The sequence below is a fragment of the Arachis hypogaea genome, chromosome 8 (assembly GCF_003086295.3).
Source record: "Arachis hypogaea cultivar Tifrunner chromosome 8, arahy.Tifrunner.gnm2.J5K5, whole genome shotgun sequence".
In the NCBI taxonomy this organism is placed as follows: domain Eukaryota; kingdom Viridiplantae; phylum Streptophyta; class Magnoliopsida; order Fabales; family Fabaceae; genus Arachis; species Arachis hypogaea.
In genome coordinates this window covers 6,368,681-6,389,115 of record NC_092043.1, presented here as the reverse complement: position 1 = coordinate 6,389,115, position 20,435 = coordinate 6,368,681, and the positions used below count along the sequence as shown (strand labels likewise).

Here is a 20,435-nt window from a genome sequence, read left to right as displayed (position 1 = left end):
TTGCTTATGCAATTGTGTCCATCAAAAACACGGAAAATTAGCGATGATTTCTAGAATTATTGCATCAAGACTTGGATGATTATAAACAATATGGTTGGTGTTTTATTTCAAACATGCAAAAAATATTGTTTATTGCTAAATATAATTACTTAATGGTAGTAATCGAAGATTATGAGATATAACTGCTTATTAGTAAATCCTTTTACTGTTGTATCTTGTTAGATATCTTAATTATTGTTGTTTATTGTTATATGTGTGCTGAGTAGTAAATCTGTTTACTACTATTTAGAACAATTGAGTAGTTGTTATATAAACTGGATGCTGCATAGTTGATGGCTACTGTATATGGATAGTATCTGTTTACTCTGTCGAGGGACCAATGTGATGTTACTTACACAACTTTAGGGACTAGTTTGAGTTCATTAATACAACTTTAGGGACCTTTTTTAGGCTTGATTATAAATTTTTGTACTGGCTTTTTGGTTATGCAGGGACTTATCCATGCAGTTCAAGATGTCTTCCCAAATATCCATCACAGATTCTGTGTTTGGCATTTATGGTGAAACTTCAACAAACAGTGAAAGGATAATCAGCTTAGAGGTTTGCTTTGGGAGTGTGCAAGGGCTACGACTAAAGAAGGGTTCATTGAAGGGAAGAAAAATTGGAGAAGCTAAATAAATATGCATGTACTTATGTCTGCAAATGGCCAAAGGACTCATGGAGCAAGGCATTCTTTAGTAGTGCACCTAAAATGGACAACATCTGCAATAATGCCTGTGAGATTTTAAACTCACGGATCAAAAAACCTAAACCCAAGCCTATTATCACACTGTTGGAGGAAGTCCGGATGTATGCCATGAGATCTATAGCCAGAAACAAGGTGAAGTTGAGGAACAACGTTGGGATCCTACCTCCAATACAGTGAATTAGGTTGGAAAAGATAAGAAAAGAATAAAAAAATTAGGTTCCCATGTGGTCTGGTGATGCAGATTATAAAAAATTTGAAGTTCATGGGTGGCCGACCAATATGGTTGTGGATTTGGACAAGGATCATGCACATATGGTTTTTGGCAACTAAGTGGTATGGTCTTTTATGTATATTTTTTTATTGTTTTATTCATAATTTGCAGTTGAAATTTTGTTTATCTATGGCTATGAATTTTTGTGTAGGGATGCCATGTATGCATGCATGTGCCGCATTGGCCAGGGCTAATAAAAAGCCAGATGAAGTCTGTCATCACTAGTTGACCATGGATGTATACAACAACACCTATGCCTTCCATATAAATCCACTTCCTGATCAGGCATTGTGGGAGAAATCACCACATAACATACCTCAAACACCAAAGTTCAAGAAGAAGTTAGGGCCAATTAAGAAGAAAAGAAGAAAGGATGCCGATGAGGAGTCAAGTAGAGGCAAGAAGAAGAAGACCTCCATGAAAAGAGTTTATAAAAAAGGACATTGTCTCTATTATGGTGAAACAGGTCACACCAAGAGGAATTGTTGTAAGAGGGCTGTTGACGAAGAAGCAGCTGTTGTAGCTGCTGCAACGGCTGCTGATACTGATGCTAATGGAGGTGAGGTCAACGATTTTACTCCAACTATTGCTATAAATAGTGGTGATGCCCCACTTGTGCCCCAGACTTAGGTCGAGATTCAGCTTGATCTTAGTCAGCTTGTTTTGTCAGAAACTGATGACTTTCAACAGGTTCATATTGTTACTTACCCATATATATATATATATATATATATTACTCTTTTAAATTTTCTTAGTCACTTCAAATATTTCATGTTTCATATATAGGTGCAACCCCTTTCTGTTCGGCCAACCAAACTCCCTCCTAAGAGAAAATTGTCCACAACCAAAAAGAATACTCCATCAACAAGCACACCAGCTGCTACCACCCAACCAATCATCACCCCACCTGTAAGCACTCCATCTGCAAGCACTCAACCAGCAAGCACTCAACCTGCAAATGCTCTATCTGTAAGCACTCTACTAGCAAGCACTTAACATGCAAGCACTCCATCTGCAAACATTCTACTAGCAAGCATTCAACCAGCAAGCATAATAAGATTTGTGCTTATTCCTAGATTCAAACCACCCAAAACCAAAAATTAATGACTTAAATTATTATCTTTAGGGACAGATGGTGTTTTTTGTTTGTCTGTTTTGGTGAAGTAATTTACTTTGTATGCTTTCTTAATTAGGATCCCAGTGTGGAGGATTTTAGTGTTGAAAACTTATGAGACTTATGTTTTGACAACTTTGATATACTTGAGAATCTATTGTTCTGGCTTTATAATGCCTTATTTTGGATGTATTTGCTACATTATGAAACATGAATTACGACTTTCTTGAATTGATCTGTCGGATTTTTAGTTTTATTTTGTCCTCTTATATGCAATTAAGATACATTCCAAACACTATCCATTTTCATTTATTTACAAGAATTATATTTTAGATGAATATATTAGTAGTTCATATTGTTTCTCCAATTTTCAAAATATGCAAGCACAGTAGTGTCAAACACTTTAATTTGCATTTCTTTCCAACAAACTGACAAGTACAACTATAGAAACAACATATGCATGTCATTTGTTTTTTGTCAGATATAATTGGCCAAATTGCCTATCTAACTTTAAGAGACAAATAGCTACTGTAATCAGTAGCATAAATACAAATACCAAAACTCCACCTACTTTTAGAACCCTAACTTCAGACTCTAATCTTTCAAGTTTCCAAGCAATCTTCATCTTTCATTCTTCATTGTCAATTGCAAGGCTTGTTCTACCATCACATGTTATCACATCCTCTTCAAGAATTTTATCTACCCACACCACTTCTTACCTATAGTTTGCACCCAAGAAAGTGAATCAACCAAGTTTATATCCAGAATTACAATAAACAACAACAACAACCACTTACATTGTAGTTTGGGCAACCCACGAACGGTCTCCCTAGATTAGAATCCGTTACTGACCATTACAGCACTGGTCTCGATCCGCACCCACACCACTCTGGCAAACGCGAATCCTTGTTTCTGTTCATTTTCCTCATAATGCTTCCAAACAATCGTGGGTTATTGGATCTCCCAGCTATGTTGCTCGCGCTAGCCATTGTCGTTTGCCTATGAAGATGTTGAAGACAATCCAAAGGAAGAGACCAGAAGAGAAGAGAAGGGGCACTGGAGATTGATTCTCAACATTTGGGAATTAGGGCTTTTAACTTCAAATTGGAGACCAAATTGACTCACAAAGTTTATTCATCCACGTCAGCTAGCCGTTAGCATCGTCAGCGTGTCACCCTGTTGTCCAGATCAGCCTTCCGATAACGCCAGCTGGAGGAAATGTGCTGGAAGGACGAGACTGATTCTCGGCATGCAATTTCAAAGACAAATATGGGTAACTATTAAATTCAAGAACTACTATAAAGCACGGGTGTAACTTCAGGGACCACTCTAAGATTTACCTCTTTGGGAGTAATATATGGTAGCTTGGAAGGAAAAAGATCGTAATCGAAGTTGATTTAACATAAGTGCTCGAAGAACTTATTAGAAGGCAAGAGAACTTCCAATTCAGAAACCTTGCTGCGAAATATTCAGGATCTTACGTGGAGATTAATGTTCAAGATTTTCTACAAGAAAAGAATATGCGTGCAGATTGGTTCATTAAACACAAACTAAAGAAACAATTTGAATTCACTTTCATGGACAAACCTCATTACAAATCTCAAGTCTTTAATGTCTTAGCATTTTTCTTTCATATTGAAAATAGGCTAAACGCTCAAAGAAAATACAAACTAAATGGAAATACAGATGCCCTTTTTCATCATTAAAATAGATGTTTAGTACCTCCCGTTTTTCTAATATCTCAGGATATAAAAGGGAACACTTCAACCTCCATGCTTATTATATATTAGCTAGTGTTTTTTTTCACATTTAGGTTTTATTGGTGTACTGAAAAATATTTTGATGTATCAAGTAGGAAATTAAAAATAGATAATGAAGCATTTACATACGTTTTTGTAATCAAATTAAACTAAGTTAGCATAAATCTAGTGAAAAAAAAGTGCGTATAATCATCACCTTTCATTTTTTGCGCTTCTGCTGAAGGATTACCATGTGTTCATAACACGCAGCGGAAGAAAAGAAAGTAATCCTTAAAGATCTATTTTGTGCTTAAACTTTATTCCAATAATATAATATATAGTAAATCAGATCTAACTACCTGTATGTACGCTAGTAAAAATCACTTTCTCCTTCAATGGTACAAAGGCGCTATGCGTATCCACACCGAAACCAACATTTTGCTGTCAACTCTTTGACCAATGGATATCTGATCTAAATTGAGAAACCTCTTGCAACTCTTTGCACACCATAAAATTCTTCTCCAAGAATTAGGCTCACATATATTTATGTGCGTAGAGGTAAAGGAATAAAACCCTTGTGTTTTATTCTCGTCTGTTTCTCATTTTTTCTCTACTCTTGGCATACATATATATAGTATGAGATTTGTGACTGATTTTAAATTTGAATCTCAATTCAAATTTAAATCATATCTTACTATTTTAAACTTGAATCTTTCAAATTTATGAATCATATCATAACTCAATTTGAAACAGAATCAGTTAAGATTTCATCCAAATTTAGAAATAGAATAACTAATTATTCTCAAATCTCATTTAATATTCTCAATTATCATACTATTATTATATTATTGGTGCTAGCAAAAAATATAATAATATTCCATTTGAATTAATATAATTATTTATTTGATCAAATCAAAATAATAATTAAATAATTCTATAGCAAAGGTTAGAACACTCGTTAGTGTGTGACCCCATAGGTTCAATACTAAGCGGGTAGTAAATTAGTCGTACTAAATTTACTAATCAAGGTTGGCGTCTAGCAACACTCCTCAACGACCTGATAGTATGAAGTAATATATTTTTACTAAGAACCTCAGAAGAACAAAGTATAATTCATTCCATCTTTCCAGCTCTTGGTTAACCCTTAGAGTATGGTTTAATTGTCAAACTCTAACTTGTTACCATTATTATAATGAACTGTGAATGACTTAAGAAACTCATTTCTTTATTCATTCAATCCCCTTGGCCAAGGTTTTATTCATCTCAGTCATTATAATCATAGAGCTCAAACTCTTTACCGAGAGTTGACGGATTCCTTATTGACTAATCATTAATTCTACAAGTCTTTAAATCATACCCAATATCCATTCAACTAGCACGTTAGGGTATTAGGTATCCGGAATCAAAGTATAATAAATACGTTGTTAATTACTATGATAGTCGCAGGTCAAAGAAAACTCTATTACTATGTTCATATTGAGAATATCCTATTGACAAATATGCGGTAATTATAACCATTAGGAATTTTCAAAGTGAGTCAGTTCAATGGTCATATCTCTATATGCACCATCTGTATATATAATTTAATAAATGAGATCTATTAATCTTCATCCAATGAAGACCATTATATATATATATATATTGATCTTTCCGGATTATTAATGTTCTTTTTAATAATCCTATGACCAAGAACAATTTAGATTAAATTATAAAAGATTTATCTCTCAATATTATGATCACTATCACAATGATAAATCTCTAAATTTAATCAAGGACCTTATTATATTAACATTTTAATATAATAACAATAACAAATTATTTGACACATGATTGATTGGATTGTGGTCATGCTCCTTATTCCCAACATCTGCAATACATAAATTTTTGTTGGAGAGCATCAAAATTTATTGATATAATACAAAATTTTATACAAAACACATTTATCAATATAATAATATAAAAATTTTTGTACATAACACATAAATATTTGCACATAGTATAGAAATTTTTTTGCATACCGCATAAATTTTTGGTACGGATATATTTTGTTAGTTAAACGAGTCAATATTCTGAGTGCGTAGTTCACCAAAAATTTTTGTACTGCACATCAAAATTTCTGTGATATCTAAGATTTATATGTTGTACATCAAAATTCAATGTTTTGAGCATGTGGTCCTTCAAAAAATTCAATGCCTTTTTAACCAAAAATTTTTTTGTCTTGTGCACCAAAAATTTTTCAACCATATTAGATGTATGCCAAAATCAACCACTTTATTTTTATACACTATATATACAAATACAATTTTCAAAAATTGAAAAAACAGGTAGACTCTCATTTATCCACATGCTAAACTACGTTTTCTCATCTTGTAAACCCCTAAGTCATACGCGCCAAACCTCTTCTTCTACGCTCAATTACGATTTTTTTTGACACATCTGCTACCTCTTCATCTTCTTCGTTTTTCCATTTGGGAGAAATCAAACATACAGAGAACCTTCTGCATCTCAGGGTCTTTCATTTTTTTAAAGAATAATTTTTTGTCGCTAGTTTTTTCTAGGGTCTTGTGGTTTTGAATCTGAAAAAATCCTGCATTTTGAGGCATTTATTGAAAAAAGAAAAAAATATATCAAACCTGTAAATTTGTTTGTTATTGTTGGTTCTTGAAAATCTTGTTGTTTGCCCCTCCTTTCACATAAGATAGATAACTTATGTTTTATCAAACAAGTTAATGAGTAATGTTAAGGATCAAGTTGTTAGAACTTAAAACTAAGTTTTATCTTTTAGTGAAAATCTGTAATGAAATGTGTCCAGTATATTATTTTTCACTTCAGTTTGGAATGTTCTTTTTCATGTAAATCTAAATGTTCTATTAATAGTGTTTACTTATATTTTGACTCTTACATTCCTTCCTTTAAAGCATGAGAATAATGAAACTCTTAATAATAATATCAAGGATTGATATTGACAGTTTTGGTGGACTTGGTGAAACTCTAGTATGTAGATTCTTTTGGACAAATAAAATTATTACTTTGATTTTATTTTATTTTATTTACTTTACTTGATGCTTATGAATTCTTGACCGTTAGTGTGTTACATTTTTGAGTTTTACAACGTAAGTAACATCCAATTAAACAAGACACTCTTTGAAACTTTGATTTGTATCATTGTGTTTTATTATTATTTTGAGCGTCTTTGATGATAACAAAATTTTATTAAATGATTTGGAATGTGTGTAAGTAGAATTTGTTTATAGCATGAGTTGAACTTTGATTTGCATCTTTGAATTTGATTACAATCAGATTTTGTAAAATGATTTAGAGTGTTTTTGAATATAATATGATTATAACATGAAATTTTGTAAAATGATTTAGAGTGTTTTTGAATATAATATGATTATAACATAAGTAGAACTTTAATTTGAATTCTTGAATTTGATTATTACCTTAAACACGTTTGATTATAGCCGAATTTTGTAGTATAATTTAGAACGTATTTGGTTATAATATATTTTTGAATCTTTTTAAACTGTTTTGGGTGGAGATGGAGAAGGACAACTTCATTAAACTCTTTTATAAAGTAGAAAAAGCATCAAATTTGAAATATAATACCTGTTCCGGGGCTTACCTAGAACCGGACGGTGGTTGGGCTTGTTTGTGAGGCCCAAGCGTTGGAGGAGTGTAGTCTACGACTTGGTTTACGTCTGGGAGCCGCCTCCGAGTTGTGTATGTGAAAGAATGGGGGGTGGTATCTGCAAAGACACTCCAATGCCTAAGTCAGCAAGAGTGTGAGCAGGTCTAGAGAGTATTGGGACTTAGAGATACCTGAGGAATGTCAGTGTATTTATAATGGTGAACCAATAACCACCGCTGAAGTAGTTCCGCCTTTTAAAGTGGATAACTGTTCCTTTATCTTAGGGAGGTTGAGATATGACTCCTAGAAGTGGGTAGAGAGATTTTAGGGGCAGTTACTCATTTGAATGAGTGATTATCTGCCAGCTAATCTTCGTCCCCGACTTCTTTAGGGTTAGTCGTGATAGGAACCGACTTCATAGGGAGGAGGTCGGTACAAGGCGAAGCTCAACCTTTTTGGGTTGGACGTTTTGTTGGGACCTGGGCCTTATCGTTGGGTCAGGATATGAATAGTGCCCCTACTCGAGCCCAATTTCCTTTAAGATTTGGGTTCGAGTATTCTACTCGGGGTCGTAACCGACTTGTGAGGGAACCGACGTGATTTGTTTGCAACCGACGTGAATTTTCGTGACTTTTGATTTTCACAGTTACATCTAATCAAACGTCGCGTCCGTTCGGGGTGTGCGTAGGTATTAATTATCTTGGTAACGATGCATTCATTAATGACCGCTTCCATTTTTACCATTATGCCCCTAACGTGCTTATAAATGCTTCCCTCTTCCTTCGTCGTTTCGTTTTTTCGATTTTTCAAAAATTTTTTCCTTTCATCTGTTCGTGGAACACTTTCGTATCTGTTCGTGGGATACTTTCGTTGAAGGCTTTCATCTTCCTCTACTCCTTTTCAGGCAAAGGTTGGTTTTTTCTTCCCTTTTATTAAGTGCTTCTGCATGCCTTTTATTTTCTTTTGGAGAGGGAGAAGGTGACGTCGTAGGTTGTTAGATTTCATGCCCCTTAGGAACTCTCGTTTTTTATTCTTTTTTCTTTTCCCTTTGTAGGTTTTCATCATACCCTAGGGAAAAATATCTTCTGTAGAAGTTCTTGCTCAGTGGGTTGATGTTACGGTCTTGGGGGAGGAACCCTTGGTCGATGCTGAGTTCATCACCAACCTTCGCACTCATCACCATATTTGTACTTCTGAGGAGGATGAGCCGAAGTATGAATTGGTGGTCTCGGGTCTGGAAGACTGGGTTTGTTTTGGGAGGGATACTGAGGAGGTCCCTCATTTTTTCTATATGTATGAAAGCATGATTACCCGTTTGGGTGTTTTTCTTCCATTTTCTGATTTTGAAATAGCTATTTTGCGTCACTGCCGAGTTGCTCCTACCCAACTTCACCCCAATTCTTGGGGTTTTCTGAAAATTTACCAGTTTATCAGCCACGCCTTAAATTTTCTGACCTCTTTGAGGATTTTCTTCTATCTTTTCCATATGACCAAGCCCTTCAGTGGGCTAAATAACAAGCAGCAATGGGTATCTTTCCGAGCCATACAAGGTCGGAGAGTTTTCACCCTTTTTGATGAATCCTTCCATGACTTTAAAAATTATTTTTTCAAAGTTCAAGGTGTAGAGGGTCACCACCCCTTTTTCCTGGATGAAAATTCTGTTCCTCGTTTTCAAGGTGTATTGGTTGGAGGCCTCCCCCTGCGAGAAATATGGTTTGGATGACTTGGATGAGGTGGAGGCAGCCATTGTGGGGTTCCTCTGAGAAGTATGGGGGAGGGCCCCATATCTGGATACCAAAAAATTTCTTCAGGGGTCGCCGTCCTTTGTCCAGGCACAATTAGGTAGCCTTTGTCTTTTATACTTTGTTTCCAACTTGTATCTTGTTTTTCCGACTTGTCTGAATTTTTTGGCCAATAATTGCTTTTACAGAGATGGCGAAGAAGAATTCCAGCGAATCTTACCAGAGAGTCCAGGAGGCCAGGGCAAGATCTCGCGCCAGGGCTGGCGGTGCCAGGGTAACTAGCTCCTCTCTTCCTCCTCCTCCTCCTCAAACTTTGGGACCCCTTCTCGGCCTATTGTTATTTCCTCCTCGGCTTCTTCTCAGCCGCCCCCTCCCCCCCGACCTTCTCCTGAGCCAGAGAAGAAGAAGCGTAAGACTTTAGAGTCTTCCTCTTCTTTTGAAGGTGAGGCTAAGGTGGATGCTCCTGCATTTGTCCGGAAACACATCTATCCCCATACCCGTATAGGTATGGATGATGTTTCTGTCCGGAACCACCTCACTATTCTGGCTCAGGAGAGTGTCAGGGCGGCGACGGTGTGCACCAAGTTTCTTGATATTTTTTAGAAGACTCCTCTTAGCTCTCTGGGTTCAACTTCGAGGGTTGAAGAGTTAGAGGAAAGGCTTCTCATATATCAGAAACATGAGAAGGAGTTGAAGGAGGAGGTCGCTAAATTGAGGGAGGAGAGGGATGATCTTCGGGAGAAGGGGAGCAAGTTACAAGCCCAATGCAATATGGAGGAGGGCTTGAGGAAGAAGGCGCAGGAGAGTTATTCAAGCTTGTTCAAAGATATCGTGGAGGTGAGGAAGGACTTGTTGAATTCTCGGACTGCTTACGCCGAGTTGGAGGACTCTGTTGTTGAGGGAGCCGAGGAGGCTTGGAGGATTTTTAAGGAGCAGGTCGGCGTCCTTGCTCCCGATTTGGATCTCTCTCCTTTGGACCCTGACAAAATTGTCATTAATGGGGCCATTGTGTCTCCTCTCCGACCTGTATCTGAGTCTGAGTTGAAGACTCGGGGTCAGAGAATCATAGAGTCTCCTCCCCGTCCAGACAATGCTCCGAGTTCTTCCGAGACTCCCAAGACTTCTCTTCCAACTCCTGTAGGTGCCTCTCTCCCTGGTCCTGATGGCGCTCCGACTCCTCTTCCTGATTCTGGTGGTGATCCTACTACTCCCGGTGGTGATACTTAAAAAAGTTGTTGGCTATATGGGGGCCCGGCCTGTGGGTCCCCCTTTTTTGAACTCTTTTTATATCTGTGGTAGTAATGGTACACTGACATTTCTCTTGGCCTTTTAAGGCCGTAAACAAAAAATATTTAAAAAACCCTTTTTTGGATAAGGGTAACAAAAAAATATTTATAAATACCCTTTTTTTGGATAAGGGTTTAAGTTGCCTTTTGTGTGCATGCTTTTCTGTTTTTGTTTGATAATTTAGAAAATTTCTCCGACCTTTTTCTTGAAAAACCTTTTCTTTGGCTTGTCTTTCTTTATGAGCTTGACAGTCTTTTGGCCTTAGGTTTTTTTGATCTCTCTTTTCCACTATTCCTTTATACTCAACTTTGTGGTTTATTGAGCTTTTGTGTCTTAGGTTATTTTTGCGATGCGTTTTTCTTCTACTCGATTTTTCATTTCGATTTACGGGTCGAAGTGTTTCCGAGCTTCTCTACTCGGGTTTTCATTTCGACTTATGAGTCGGAGTGTTTCCGAGTTTCTTACGATCAACTTATATAACCTCTTTACACCGACTTGTACCTCGTCGTTTTATCCTGACGACCATCTAGGTCGGTTCATGGGATTTTCACGTTTTGTCGAGTTTAAGTCGGCGCGTTTCGTAGAAAAGAAAATAAACGAGAAGGATTTTTTATGAGAGATATTTGAAAAAGATCTTTATTTATTTGGAAAGGTACTTTTTACTGCTACTAAGGGCTTTTAACAACTTATTCCCCTTAGGCTCTACTATGATGCCTCGTTAAAAACCCTTTCTTCAGAAAAAACCCTTTGTTTTTTGGGAAAAAATCATGAAGTAGGGAAAAGAGTGCATCAGGGAGTAGAGTTCGCTTTTAACTATAGTACTTTTTCATGTTGCAAGCATGCCACGACCTTGGTAACTCGGTGCCATTTAGGTCGGTCACCTTATAATAACCTCTTCCTAGGACTTCTCTTATCTTGTATGGTCCCTTCCAATTAGCAGCGAGTTTTCCTTCCCCTGATTTATTGACTCCAATGTCGTTTCTGATCAAGACCAAGTCATTTGAGGTGAAGCTTCTTCGAATGACTTTTTTGTTGTACCTGGTGGTCATCCTTTGTTTCAACGCTGCTTCTCTTATCTGGGCTTGCTCTCGGACTTCGGGGAGTAGTTCGAGCTCCTCTTTGTGCCCCTGTATGTTTCCGTCCTCATCATGGAGAATCACCCTTGGACTTTGTTCGCTGATTTCTACTGGTATCATGGCTTCTACGCCATAAACAAGTCGGAAAGGTGTTTCTCCAGTGGCAGATTGTGGCGTCGTTCGATAAGCCCATAATACTTGTGGGAGCTCTTCTGTCCAAGCTCCCTTTACTCCTTGTAGTCTTTTCTTCAGCCCTGCCAGTATGACTTTGTTGGCTGCCTCGGCTTGTCCATTGGCTTGTGGATGTTCCACCGAAGTGAACTAGTGTTTGATTTTCATGCTGCCCACTAGGCTTTTGAAGGTAGAGTCAGTGAACTGGGTTCTGTTGTCTGTAGTAATGGAATGAGGTATTCCAAACCTTGTGATGATATTTTTGTAGAGGAACCTCCGGCTTCTTTGGGCTGATATGGTGGCCAATGGTTCTGCTTCTATCCACTTTGTGAAGTAGTCTATTCCCACGATCAAGTATTTGACTTGTCCTGGGACCTGGGAAAAAGGACCTAACAAATCCATTCCCCATTTTGCAAAGGGCCATGGAGAAGTGATACTGATGAGCTCTTCCGGGGGAGCCACATGGAAATTTGCATGCATCTGACATGGTTGACACTTTTTCACAAATTCTGTGGCATCTTTCTGCAAGGTCGGCCAGTAGAATCCAGCTCGAATCACTTTCCTGGCTAGTGACCTTGCTCTGAGATGATTCCCGCAGATCCCACTGTGAACTTCCTCTAACACCTCGGTGGTTCTTGAGGTCGGTACGCAATTTAACAATGGCGTTGATATCCCCCTTCTGTAGAGAATATTTCTCACCAAAGTGTAATGTTGTGCTTCCCTCCGAATTTTCTTGGCCTCTTTTTCCTCTTTGGGAAGGATGTCAAATTTTATGTATTTGACCAAGGGGTTCATCCATCCGAGGTTTAAACCGGCTACCTCAAGGACTTCTTGTTTGTCTTCTATTTTTACCACGGAGGGTTCCTGGATAGTTTCCTGGATCAGGCTTCTGTTATTCCCTCCTGGCTTGGTACTTGCTAACTTGGATAGGGCATCTGCTCTGCTATTCAGATTCCGAACTATGTGTTTGACCTCGGTTTCTGTAAAGCGCCCAAGGTATTCCAGAGTTTTTTCCAAGTACCTCTTCATATTTGGGTCCTTTGCCTGATACTCTCCACTTATCTGGGAGGTCACCACTTGTGAGTCGCTGTATATCATCACCTTTGTAGCACCGACTTCTTCTGCCAGCTTCAATCCAGCAATCAGGGCTTCATACTCGGCCTGGTTATTTGAAGCTGGGAATTCAAATTTGAGGGAAACCTCTATTTGGGTTCCTCTTTCATCCACCAATATTATGCCTGTACCGCTTCCTGTTTTATTTGAGGATCCATCTACATAGAGTTCCCATGTAGTTGGCTTTTCCTCTTGATCTCCTGCGTATTCTGCAATGAAGTCGGTGAGGCACTGGGCTTTAATCGCCGTCCGAGTTTCATACTTCAAGTCGAACTCGGAGAGCTCTATTGCCCATTGAACCATTCTCCCTGCGACATCCGTTTTTTGGAGGATTTGCTTCATGGGTTGGTTCGTGCGGACTCTTACTGTATGAGCTTGAAAGTAAGGCCGTAGCCTTCGTGAGGCTACTACTAAGGAGTAGGCAAACTTCTCTAGTTTGTGGTATCTTAGCTCGGGTCCTTGTAAAACTTTGCTGATGAAATACACTGGATGCTGGCCGACTTCGTCTTCTCTTATCAGGGCTGACGCGACAGCCTTGTCTACTACAGATAGATATAGGATGAGGTCTTCTCCAGCTACAGGTCGGGTCAGAATCGGAGGTTGGCTCAAGAATCTTTTGAACTCCTGGAATGCCTCCTCGCATTCAGGAGTCCATTCGAACTGACATCCCTTTCTCAATAAGGAGAACAGTGGAAGGGATTTTAGTGCTGATCCTACCAAGAATCTGGAGAGGGCTGCGAGTCGGCCATTTAGCTGCTGGACCTCTCTTAAACAGGTCGGGCTTTTCATTTCCAGGATAGCTCTACATTTATCGGGATTGGCTTCAATCCCTCTTTGTGTCAGCATGAACCCTAGAAATTTTCCCGCCTCTACCGCAAAGGCACACTTTGCGGGATTTAGTCTCATCCCGTGTAACCTTATGGTGTCAAAGACTCGCGAGAGGTCTAACAAGAGGTCGACTTCTTTCTTGGTTTTCACCAGCATGTCGTCAACGTATACTTCCATTAGGCTCCCAAGGTGGGGAGCAAACACTTTGTTCATCAGCCTTTGGTATGTGGCCCCTGCATTTTTTAATCCAAATGGCATGACCACATAGCAAAAATTTACTCTGGGCGTGATGAAGGATGTCTTTTCCTGGTCTGGCTCATACATCGAGATTTGGTTATACCCTGCGTAGGCGTCTATGAACGACAAGTATTGATACCCCGAGCTGGAGTCTACTAGGGTATCAATACTTGGTAGTGGATAAGGGTCCTTAGGACATGCCTTATTTAAGTCGATATAGTTGACACACATTCTCCATTTGCCATTTTGTTTTTTGACTAGCACTACATTGGCTAGCCATGTTGGGTACTTGACTTCTCTCATGAAGCCGGCTTCTAGGAGCACCTGTACTTGTTCTTCTACTACTAGGGCTCGTTCTGGGCCGAGCTTGCGCCTTCTCTGTTGCATGGGTCGGGACCCTGGGTAGACCGAGAGTTTGTGGGACATGAGCTCGGGGTCTATCCCGGGCATGTCGGAGGCCTTCCAGGCAAAGAGATCGGAGTTGTCTCTTAGGAGCTTAGACAACCCTTGTTTTAGGGTTTCCCCTAGGTTGGCTCCTATGTGAGTATTTTTTCCTTCCTCTTCGCCTACCTGTATCTCCTCGGTTTTTCCTCTCGACTGTGGTCGCAGCTCTTCTCTAGCCCTTGCACCACCGAGTTCTATTGTGTGAATCTCTCTGCCTTTTCATCTCAGGTTTAGGCTTTCATTGTAGCATTTCCTTGCCAATTTCTGATCTCCCCTTACCGTTGCTATCCCCGCTGGGGTCGGGAATTTCATACAAAGGTGGGGAGTGGATACCACCACTCCGAGTCGATTAAGGGTAGCTCTGCCGATTAAAGCATTATATGCTGACCCTACATCGATGACTATGAAGTCTATACTCAGAGTTTTTGATTTTTTCCCTTTTCCAAAAGTGGTGTGGAGGGGCAAAAATCCCAGTGGCTTTATTGGCGTGTCGCCTAATTCGTATAAGGTGTCGAGGTAAGCTCTTAATTCTTTCTCATCCAACCCTAGTTTGTCAAAAGCGGGCTTAAAAAGGATGTCCGTTGAGCTTCCTTGGTCTACTAGGGTTCTGTGGAGATGGGCATTTGCTAGGATCATAGTTATTACCACTGGATCATCGTGTCCAGGGATTATTCTATTACCACCAGATCATCGTGTCCAGGGATTATTCCTTACCCATCTTCTTTTGTGAATGAAATGGTAGGGAGGTCAGATGATTCTCCTCCGACCTGGTAGACTCTCTTGAGATGCCTTTTACGAAAGGATTTGGTGAGCCCCCCTCCCACGAATCCTCCTGAGATCATATGGATATGTCTCTCCGGAGTCTGCGGTGGTGGGTCTCTTCTATCCATATCGTCTCGCTTTCTTTTCCCATGATTGTCCGACCTTTCTATGACATATCTGTCAAGCAGACCTTCTCTAGCCAGCTTTTCTATCACATTTTTAAGGTCGTAACAGTCATTTGTCGAGTGACCATATATTTTATGGTACTCGCAGTAGTCGCTGCGGCTCCCCCCTTTTTTATTTTTAATGGGTCTGGGAGGTGGCAGCCTTTCGGTATTGCAAATTTCTCTGTATACATCCACTATAGAAACCTTTAGAGGGGTATAAGAGTGATATTTCATTGGTCTATCGAGGCCGAGTTCTTCCTTTTTCTTGGTTTTCCTCTCCCTCTCTTTTGTTGAGGGAAGGTGCCCAGGTTGCCAACTCAGATCTCTCAGCTTAGCATTTTCCTCCATGTTGATGTACTTTTCAGCTCTTTTCTGCACATCACTTAAGGAGATGGGGTGTCTTTTGGATATGGACTGTGAGAAGGGACCTTCTCTAAACCCATTGACTAACCCCATTATGACTGCCTCGGTGGGCAGGTCTTGGATCTCTAAACATGCTTTGTTGAACCTTTCCATATAGGCTCGTAAGGATTCTCCGACCTCCTGCTTTATTCCCAGGAGGCTTGGCGCATGTTTCACTTTGTCTTTCTAGATAGAGAACCTCATTAAAAACTTTCTTGAGAGGTCTTCAAAACTGGTGACGGACCTCAGAGGGAGGCTGTCGAACCACTTCATCGCCGCTTTCGATAGGGTGGTCGGGAAAGCTTTGCATCGCGTAGCGTCGGAAGCATCAGCCAGGTACATCCGACTTTTGAAATTGCTTAAGTGATGCTTCGGATCCGTGGTTCCGTCATAGAGGTCCATATCGGGGCTTTTGAAGTTCCTCGGAACTTTTGCCCTCATTATGTCCTCGCTGAAAGGATCCTCCCCTCCTAGGGGCGGTTCTTCTCGTTCGTCACGGGAGTTCCGACCTTTGAGGAAGGATTCTAACTTCAAGAGTTTTCTTTCTAACTCTTTTCGTCGTTCCATCTCCTCTTTTAGGTTTTTCTCAGTCTCCCTTTGTCGCTCCCGTTCCTGTTCTAACTGTTCCAGGCGACTTTGGTGGACGTGGACTAATCCCATGAGTTCAGTTGCGTGGGATGGTCTATCTTTCTCCGATTCGCGCCCTTTTGAAGAATTCGCCTTCGGATTTTTGACTCCGGAGGTACCTCCTCTGTGTTGATCGTTGGTTTCCTGGTGAAGGGTCAAGTCTGCGTCATTGTTTCCGGCGTCCAGATTCTCTTGTTCAGAATCTGTTTCCACATGACCCTCTTCGGGGAATCTGTCCGCCATCACTGGTTGATCTCTCGGGTCCCCGACAACGGCGCCAATGTTCCGGGGCTTACCTAGAACCGGACGGTGGTTGGGCTTGTTTGTGAGGCCCAAGCGTTGGAGGAGTGTGGTCTACGACTTGGTTTACGTCTGGGAGCCGCCTCCGAGTTGTGTATGTGAAAGAATGGGGGGTGGTACCTGCAAAGACACTCCAATGCCTAAGTCAGCAAGAGTGTGAGCAGGTCTAGAGAGTATTAGGACTTAGAGATACCTGAGGAATGTCAGTGTATTTATAATGGTGAACCAATAACCACCGCTGAAGTAGTTCCGCCTTTTAAGGTGGATAACTGTTCCTTTATCTTAGGGAGGTTGAGATATGGTTCCTAGAAGTGGGTAGAGAGATTTTAGGGGCAGTTACTCATTTGAATGAGTGATTATTTGCCAGCTAATCTTCGTCCCTGACTTCTTTAGGGTTAGTCGTGATAGGAACCGACTTCATAGGGAGGAGGTCGGTACAAGGCGAAGCTCAACCTTTTTGGATTGGGCCTTTTGTTGGGACCTGGGCCTTATCGTTGGGTTAGGATATGAACAATACCTATTTGCATTCTTCTTTTGATTTACTTGGGTACTAAGTTCTAAAAGAATTATATGTTATTGTTGTTCTCTTTGAGTATTCTTCTTGTGTGTCCTTAATTCATTCCATTGGCTATGAAAATTTGATATAATAAATTTTCTGTCACTTGAGTTTAATTATTATCTTGAACATGTTTATTTATAACTAAATTCAATAATATGATCTAGCACATGTTTAATTATAATCTAATTATAATACAAAAATATTTGTCGTACTAAGTGTTTGTTTGGGCCATTATTTTGTTAAAAAAGATTTTTTTTAATGAAAAAAGATCTTTTTTATTTTTTAGCATGTTTGACAAATTTCTAGCAGTAAAAGTAAAAGTACTAGAAAAATAAAAAAAAATTTTGAGAAGTTATAATTTATATCTTTTTTTTAAAAAATATTTAAAAAAAGATATTTTTAAAAAAAAAGATATTTTTCATGTAATAAATAAACAAAAAGTACTTTTATATTGTTATGTCCAAACATAATTGATAAATAAAAAAATCTTTTTACATGAGATAACCAAATATAAAATTACTTTTACTTCTTCGTAAGATATTTTAAAAAGAGATAACTTAAAGAAAGATCTTTTCTTAAAAACTCACCCAAACAAGCCCTAAGTAATTATCACCGTACAAAAATTGAACGTCAAGCTAAATATGATAATCAAATACTTAAACATGCATAACAAAAAATTAGAAATAATCATTGTCACAATAAAAGAAAAATAATCAAAGTCCAGAGATCGGCTAAATCATATTTAAGCACAATAAAGCATTATTATCCTTAAATTTCTTTGAATCTAGTAGGGTCACTTTGTAGAGGGTCACCTTTTATTATCCATTTCTCTACAATATCTCATTAGCATCAATTTTCACTATAGTTAATCTAAGACTTCATAAAGAAATTACAGAAATTATTCAATCAAATTTGCCCTTCCTAAAAGCTCTTAATCACCTTACCCTTCTACAAAATCATTTTGCTATTTCTCTACTTCTCTATAAAATAATTCTCGAATTTTGAATACCTAAAAGAACTATACAGTTTAAATAGAGCAGTATAGTTAATTAATTTCTGGCACTCTAAAATGTTAGGAGAAGTTGTATATAAAATAGAGATACCATGTGTGTATTGCATACGATCCAGTGAAGATAAATGTAACGGTCAAAAATATAAATTCAAGAAAGAAAATTTCAACAAAGATAATAATTTAGATACAATTTAAAGTATTTAAACATACAAACCTCAACATTAGAGATTGATATTTTATTAGATTCTGATTTATGAACAATAATTTCTTTGATTCTATCCACAAGCTGCACAATAAAAAAAATTAAAACCCTAAATTTAAAGGAATCAAAATAATCAAAATAGAAGGAATGAAATTAATACATTGATGAGAGAAAAAGAATGAAAATTCAAACAGATTAAATTACTCACTTTTGATGAGAAAAGAACCGAAGCACTGATAAGAGAAAATTGAAGGACATTGAGAAGAGGAGAGTGAAGCACGATGAGAAGAGAGTGAAGGGCGCTGATAAGAGAACTAGAAGTGCTGAATTTTTTTTATCGGTGCTTTGTTTACTCGTCGTGCTGCGTGGTGCTTTGGGGTGCGTGGAGTATTTGTTACGTATCTAGTTTGAATTGTTAATGTATGTGTATAAAGATATATTAATTGATTTGAGTGGTTTCCTCTAGTGTACAAATAATATTTTTAAAAGTTTATATATTTTAATTTTTTAAATATATATAAAAAAAAGAAAGACGAAGACAACAAGGGAAATTGATCTTTTTTATTTAATTTTTTGTTATTAAAGAGAATAAAGTGTAATCTCTTACCTTTAATTCTACAAGTGGGATCAGAAATAAATGAGAGAGAAAATGTAATGAATAATGAGATCTTCCACTGTATACCATCCAATTTTTTTTTTACTGGAGAGTATCCACTCCCGACAACAAGAATGATGATGATAAGGATGAAGAGTAAGAAAAAAAGAAAAAGAAATTAAACAACAACAATAACAAGATAGCGACGATAACGATGATGGCTGTTGTGCGCCGCAGCGACGATGACGACGACGACGGTAGCAGCAGCAATGACAACAACAAAAGAGAAGAAGAAGAAGCATACAAAAGAAGATGACGGCGACAATAACAATGAGGAAGAAGAGTAGTAGGAAAAAAAGAGAAAGAAAAAAAAATAGCAAAATTGCCAGGGGATCAACAGGTTGTATTTTATAATCATCAATAATATTTATAATGATATGAGATTATATCTAATGATAAAAAAATTACTCATTTTTTTATGATTAAGTATTGGCCAAATTATTAAAAAAGTACTGACCCTTAAATTTTTCGAAATAGCAATAATAAGAAGAAGAAGAATGGTACGTACAAAAGAAAAAAAGTTGCACAATGACTTAACTAAAAATTTGGTTTAAAAAACGTTTGGATGCATAATTTTATTATAAAAAAACAAAATAAAAAACAATATGGAGAAAAATGATGTCTAACTAAAATTATATTGCCAAAATTAACTAAACAAGTCGTAAATCTTAAAAGTAAGAAGCATTCCATCCAAAATTTAAATGAGGGAGAAAATATTAATTTTTCTATGTGATTATTTAACTTACATTAAAAATTAATTATTTATATAAAATATATGTTAAAATATAAATTATATATTAAAATAATTTAAATAATGTATTTATACATAAGTACATAATAATTAATTTGACGATTGGTTTTTTATATAGATAAGATTTGTTCTTTTTTTATCTTTAGAATGATGAAATTTAGAATTTGTTTAGTAAATCTTTTACTTTTTAGGTAGCTTATAAAAACTAACTTTAAAAATATAGTTTTTTAAAAGTTATAATATCTATATTTGGTAAATTAAATAAAAAATAATTTTTAATAAACATAAACAACAACAAGTATGTTAATAAAATAGTTTTTAAAATTTAAAAATACTATAATAGACATTAACATAAGAATTAAATTTGAGTATTAATTAATATACGAGGTTATATTAGACTTTTTAACTTTAGTAAATACAAGCCAACCTTAAAAGGTTTCTTCTTAGATAAAAATATTCTTATCTTTTAAAAGTTGCAAATAGCACACTAGCTTTTTAATTTACCAAATACAAAAAGAGGTGCTTATGCTTTTCAAGTGTTTGTGCTAAAGCACAAGCACATCTACATAAAGTTTTGTCAAACTAAGCCTTAAAGTC

At 37.6% G+C, this 20,435-nt stretch overlaps 1 long non-coding RNA gene across 1 annotated transcript; it reads right to left on the bottom strand.

Annotated features, from left to right (window-relative positions):
- Nucleotides 1-2,525: 2,525 nt before the first annotated feature.
- LOC112708316 (uncharacterized) lies at nt 2,526-18,820 on the bottom strand. The gene is made up of 4 exons (XR_003156303.2): nt 18,641-18,820; nt 18,445-18,516; nt 2,931-5,739; nt 2,526-2,852 (listed from the first exon to the last, which is right to left on the bottom strand). It is a non-coding gene; the product is annotated as an uncharacterized lncRNA (long non-coding RNA).
- Nucleotides 18,821-20,435: the final 1,615 nt, after the last annotated feature.